Here is a 6,641-nt window from a genome sequence, read left to right on the forward strand (position 1 = left end):
ACACACACACATATATATATAAAGGAATTTCTTAAGGATTATTAACTCACATGATCCCAAGGTCCCACTATAGGCCATCTGCAAGCTGAGGAGTCAGGAAGCCACTCCGAGTCCCAAAGCTAAAGAACGTAGAGTCCCATGTTCGAGGGTGGGAAGCATCCAGTGTGGGAGAAAGATGAAAGCTGGGAAGCTAAGCCAGTCTAGTCTTTTCACATTTTTCTGCCTGCTTTATATACTGGCTGTGCTGGCAGCTGATTAGATGGTCCCCAGAAGATTAAGGGTGGGTCTGCCTTCCCAGCCCACTGACTCAAATGTTAATCTCCTTTGGCAACATCCTCACAGACACACCCAGGATCAATATTTTGCATCCTACAATCAAGTTGACACTCAGTATAAACCATCACTGGCCCTTATAACTCAGTTCTGGTTTCCATTCCTTTTTCTCCCCACCCCCACTCGCTATTTTGAGGGTTTCTTTGTTTTTCTTTTCCCCTTGTCTGTCAAAACTGACTACAGAATTGGATAGAGACCATTGCAGGCAGGGCCTCAGCTTGACAGGAGGTGGCTATGGATGCCCCAGCTGTCTTTGTGATGTGAAGAAACAATTATGAATGAATTATAATTGAATCTGCAAAAAAATACACATTGTACCAGTTTTTCCTGGGTGTTGATCAGAACTCAGCCTTCATCTAGGCTGTGCTACAGAATTTACATGGCACTAGTATAGCAGCAACTTCTGGATGAAAGGTGCCTTGTGTGAATTTTTCAAGTGACTCACAAATAGGTGATACTTTAGAGGCTTAGAGAAATACCATAACCTACCCTCTCCCCCTACAGAGTCAGGGGGACAATTAAGTCTATTGTTCTAACATTTCAGTTTGTGTCCAGATTAATGTAGTAGTTTCCTAGGGCTGCCATAACAAAATCTCACAAACCAGATGATTTAATCAACAGAAAATCATTTTCTCACAGTCCTGGAAGCTAAAAGTCTAAGATTGAAATACGGGCAGAATATTTTTTTTCCTTAGGTCACTCTCTTTGGCTTGCAGATGACTACCTCACTGTCCTCACATGGACTTTTCTACGTGTACCCACATCACTTATGTCTCTCTGTATGTCCATTTTCTGCATTTTATAAGGATGCCAATTATATTGAATTATGGTTAATCTTAATGGCCTCATTTAACTTAATCACCTTTTTGAAGACCCCTATCTCCAAATGCAGTCACATTCTGAAGTAGTGGGTGTTAGGGGCTTTGACATGAATTTTGAGGAGAGGACACAATTCATCCCATAACAATTGGGTTTAATCCAAAAAAACAGATCCCTCTAGGTATTTTAAGATGGAAAGGATCTAATTCAGCGGATTAGATTCTCACCCTAGTGTCAGGACTGCCACAACCATGAAGACAGGTGTAAACCAAAAGGGATCTGAGACAGGCCAAAATCAATTTAGTTAATTTTGCCAAAATTGAGGACATACCTGGGAGATAGGTCTTAGCCTTCTTCGAAAATAATTTTGAAGACTTCAGTATTTAAAGGGGAAAAGCAGGCTGGAGAGGGAAAAGGGAGAGTATGGTTATACCACTAAATTCACGTGCTGCAAGAGAAAAGGAGCAGATAGGGGAATACTCAAATGTCTATTCATTTGGCACTCAATGAATTGGCGCTTTACATGGAGTAGCTACCCATAGGGATATTTAACCTTTTATCTGTAGCTATCTGCTTAGAAACAAAAGGAAAGTCTGTGTCTTGCTTGACCCAGCTTTCAGTTTCACTCTTTTCCTTGTGGCATAGCGAATTGGGGTCCCAAGTTTTTATTTTCTTTTCACGCAGGGAAACTACTGCTGCTTTGAAGAAATCCACCAATGCAGAAATCAGAAATCCAAGTTGCCACTGAAGGGCTCAGATTCATGTAGCAGCAAAGCGTATGTTTCCTAGGAGATTGCCCAGATGTGGCTGCAAAAACAGTCCAGGTGTCTTCTGCCAGAGTCCACACCCCTCTCCCCAGCTGCCCCTAAATGAATAATTATTTTCTTTCTCTTTCCTTTTCAAATCTTGGGCAAACAACTTTCATTGGCAAAATCAAATACATAACCTCACTAGAAAAGGATTCCAAAAAATGTATACTTGAGGTTCTTCCCCCAATATACAGGGAAGGATGTCGAATAGGGCCCAAATGATGCTCAGCTGCTAGGAATCAACCACAGTGGCTGAGTCACAGAATAACAGTCTTCATCCGTCTACTAATGCATGCATTCAAGACCTACTATATTTTAAACATTGAGCTAAGTGCTCAGGGTAAACTGGGCCAAGATGATTCCAGTGGATCACATTTGCTGAGTTTTCACTGTTGCCAGTTACTATTCAAAGCACTTCTTTCATCTCCATCACGATCCTATGAAACAGATCCAGGTGAGGAAACTGAGGGGAAAAGAATTTTAGTAACACACCCCAAATCATGCAGATAGAAAATGACAAAGCTGGGATAAGAACTCAAGCAAATGGCACCAACAATAAACAACACTCCATTTTTGAAAAGCACAGACCCTGCCCTTCGAATTTATAATCTTGCAGCAGAGACATATTAAACTGATTATTTAACAATTAATTAAAAATTAATTTTCTTCTGGAAAAATATCTTTTTACAAAGCAACAGACCTTGTTCAGTAACCTTGTCATTACTATTCTGAAAAATCTCTTTCTTGCTTCTCAAGCCCATTTCTCTTCCTTATCTGCTTCACGTTTGGTAGCTGAACTTGACTCTGTTTATAAGAAAGCAGATGCCAATGGGCATGAATTACTAGAATGTTATATTAGCGTTCTCCAGAGAAACAGAACCAATGGTGTATACGCGCCTGTGTGGGTGCATGCATGTGTGTGTGTGTGTGTGTGTGTGTGTGTGTGTGTATGGGCCCATAAATATAAAGAGATTTATTGTAAGGAATTGTTCCACATGATGATGGAGGTTAAGAAGTCCCAAGACCCGCAGTCAGCAAGCTGGAGAGCCAGGAGAGCTGATACAGTTTCATTCTGAAGGCAGGCTTGAGAACCAAGACCAGCCAATGTTTCCATTTGAGTCTGAAGGCAGGAAGAACTAATATGGCAGTTAAGCAGACTTTTATTTTCTTTTTGTTGTTCTATTTAGGCTTCAATTGACTGGATGAGACAAACCTGGATTAGGGAGGACTTTACTCAGTTTTACCCATTCAAATGTTAATCTCATCTACAAACACACTCACAGACATACCCAGGATAGGGTTTAACCAAGTATCTGGGCACCCCATGGCCCAGTCAAGTTAACACATAAATTAATTATCACAAGTGTCTTTTCTTTTACTACTTCCAAAATTGTCTATATTTACATAAACCCTACTACTCATTGTTCTCACAGAGAGTGTTCTCTTGTCTCCTGGATTTGTGGCCTGTGTCCTTGCTATGGTCTAAATGTCACGCTCAAATTTGTATGTTAAAATCCTCACCCTTGCAAGGTGATGGTATTAGGAAGTGGGGCCTCTGGGAGGTGATTCATACATTGAAATCCTCAACCCCCAATGTGATGGTATTAAGAGGTAGGGCCTTTGGAAGGGCTTCACCTTCATGATTGGGATTAGTGTCCTTATAAGAGAGATCCCAGAGAGCTAGCTATTTACTTCTGCCATCTGAGAACAGAGTGAGAAGGTGCCATCCATGAACCAGAAAGTGGACCCTCACCAGACACCAAATCTGCTGGCATCTTGACTTTGGATTTCACAGTCTCCATAACTATGAGAAATAAATTTCTATGTTTATAAGCTTTCCAGTTTATGGTATTTTGCTACAGCATCCCAAACGGACAGACATTCCTGCTGTCCCCTCCCCTGTCTCCTGTGGTCTTGCTCTGTCATGGTGTGCTCACTGATGATGTTCTCCACTGGCTTTCTCTCCCAGCGTATGAGCACAGCTTACAGGAAAATACATTTATCTCCGAATCCCGGCTTTACTCCTAACTAATGCTCTTTCTCTCTCTCTTTTCCTTTTTTTTCTACATATGCTTCCCTAGTTTTTCATTACTCAATCCTCCTACAGTGTGGCTTCAAAAAAAGCCAAATAGTAAACATGTTAGAAACTATGAGATATGGCTAAACAGAGGTCAGAAGAAAACTAAAAGCCTCAAACTCAGATTCTAATTCCTGTACTGAGAATGTCCAGACAGGAAAATAATACACGAATTGTCTGGACATAGAACATCAGGAGACGGCTGGCCTATGGCAAACTTGAGAGAATATGCCACATATTAGATATACTGAAGAAATCTTCAATTTATGAAGGTTTTAATTTAGAAAATAAAAATGTGAAAATCCAAAATATATCTAAGAGTTACATTGTGAAATAATAATATTGATAATGGCCAGTAGCATCATCAAGAGGTAAAAGAGAAAGTAGAATTATACAGTGTTAAAAGAGGGAATGGAGGCTGAGTGCTGTGGCTCATGCCTATAATCCCAGCACTTTGGGAGGCCGAGGTAGGAGGACTGCTTGAGCCCAGAAATTCTAGGCCAGCCTGGACAATGTGGTGAAACCCCATCTCTACAAATATATTTAGAAATTAGTGAGGTGTTGGGATGCGTGCCTGTGGTCCCAGCTGCTTGGAAGGCTGAGGCAGGAGGATTGCTTCAGCCTCGGAAATTGAGGCTGCAGTGAGTTAAGCTATGATCATACCACTGCACTCCAGCCTGGGTGAAAGAGTGGGACTGTGTCTCAGTTTAAAAAAAAAAAAAGAAATAATTAGAGAGGAAATAATAGATAATAGTAAAACAAAAAACAAAAAACAAAAAGCCTTAATTTTTAATGTAAGTAAATATAAAAACTTCAATAAAAGAGATGATTTTTAAATTGTAATTACTAATATCTGCCACAGAAGATATAATAAAGGTAAACCCCAATAACCATAAAAGAATCTGAGATTATGAGCAGGTATTTAACCCCACAAGAAAGAGTGAGATCTGGGTACTGTCACAGTGGATTCTCTTAAACTTCAAACACACAGATAATTTTAATACTGAAGCCATCAGAGAGCCCCAGGAGAAAAATTTCTAGTATATATTATTTTAACAAAGGAAGTGTATCATTGGTACCCAAACTGGGCAAATTACATCAAAAGAATCTCAAAATAACACAACAAAAATTCTTAGACCAATTTCACTGAGGAATCTCTTTACAAAATTTACAAATAAAATAAAATATATTTGAGAATGCATTTTAAAATCAAACTATAAACAAATGTTTTCATTACAGCAAAAATAGCTCATTAGTAAGAGCTATCAATGAAATTCCTCACCTTTGAGGGTTAAAGAAGAAAAAAACACTCAACCATTTGGTCACTCTTATCAACTCATTACAAAAAATGTGTAACTTTCCCCAACACACACACACACAGACACACACACACACACACACACACACAGACACAGACACACACACACACACACACACACACACACACACACACACACACAGACACAGACACAGACACACACACACACACACATCTCCAAATTAAAAATAAAAATGAAGGGGATTTTATATATCATTTATAAAAGAGATTCAATGCTTAGTTATACATTTAGAAAGAGCCTATTTAAAAATGTCTGAAGTTTGCTGGGCGTGGTGGTGGCTTATACCTATATATAATCCCAGCACTTTGGGAGGCTGAAGCAGGTGTATCATTTGAGGTCAGGAGTTCCAGACCAGCCTGGCCAACATGGTGAAACCCTGTCTCTACTAATAAAAAAATACAAATTTAGCTGGGCATGGTGGCACGTGTCTGTAATCCTAGCTACTTGGGAGGCTGAGGCAGGAGAATTGCTTGAACCTGGGAGGTGGAGGTTGCAGTGAGCTGCAAGTGTACCACTGCCCTCCAGCTTCAGCGACAGAGCGAGACTCCATCTCAAACAATCAATCAATCAATCAATCAATCAGTTTTTAAAGCTTTTACCTCCAGAAATGAATGGGCTTGTACTATCTTATATATAGGCTTATAACATTTTAAATACATAAACTCTTTCTTATTTCTTAATTTAATATGATCGCCATAAAATTGCTTATATTTTAATTTGAGTTGATAGGGAAAAAAAAAGCATGTGAATTAGTCAAGAAGATTATATGAAAAAGAATTAGAAAAAAGGGTTAGAAAAAAAGGAATGTTGTCACTTGATTCGGTAGCCCTACTGGATATTAACGTATATTGTAAGCCACTGTTTGTAAAACAGTTCAGTACTAGAGTAGCAAGAGACAGTGAGAGCAATGAAATAGGATGGGGAATCCAGAGAGTAAATGGAAATTTGGCACATAATAAATATAGCATTTCAAATGAAGCGGAGACACTATAGTGTTTGGTCAAATGACTAATAATTCGGGACAGGAAAGAAAGCTGAATCCCTATGTGTTACCTTCACCAAAATCCTTTATAGATAGCTCAATTATTTACATGTAAAATTTTATTTAAAAGAAACTGTAAAAGTAATAAAAGAAAGCTTAGGCAAATGGTTTATTACTTTGGGTTAGGAAGATCTTTGTAGGCAAGAAAAAAATCATGGTTAGAAAAAAATAATACATTTGACTTTATAAATATTTTAACTTTCCATGCAGAGAGAATATTA

Source organism: Cebus imitator, unplaced genomic scaffold (assembly GCF_001604975.1).
Source record: "Cebus imitator isolate Cc_AM_T3 unplaced genomic scaffold, Cebus_imitator-1.0 Scaffold17, whole genome shotgun sequence".
NCBI classification, from domain to species: Eukaryota; Metazoa; Chordata; class Mammalia; order Primates; family Cebidae; genus Cebus; species Cebus imitator.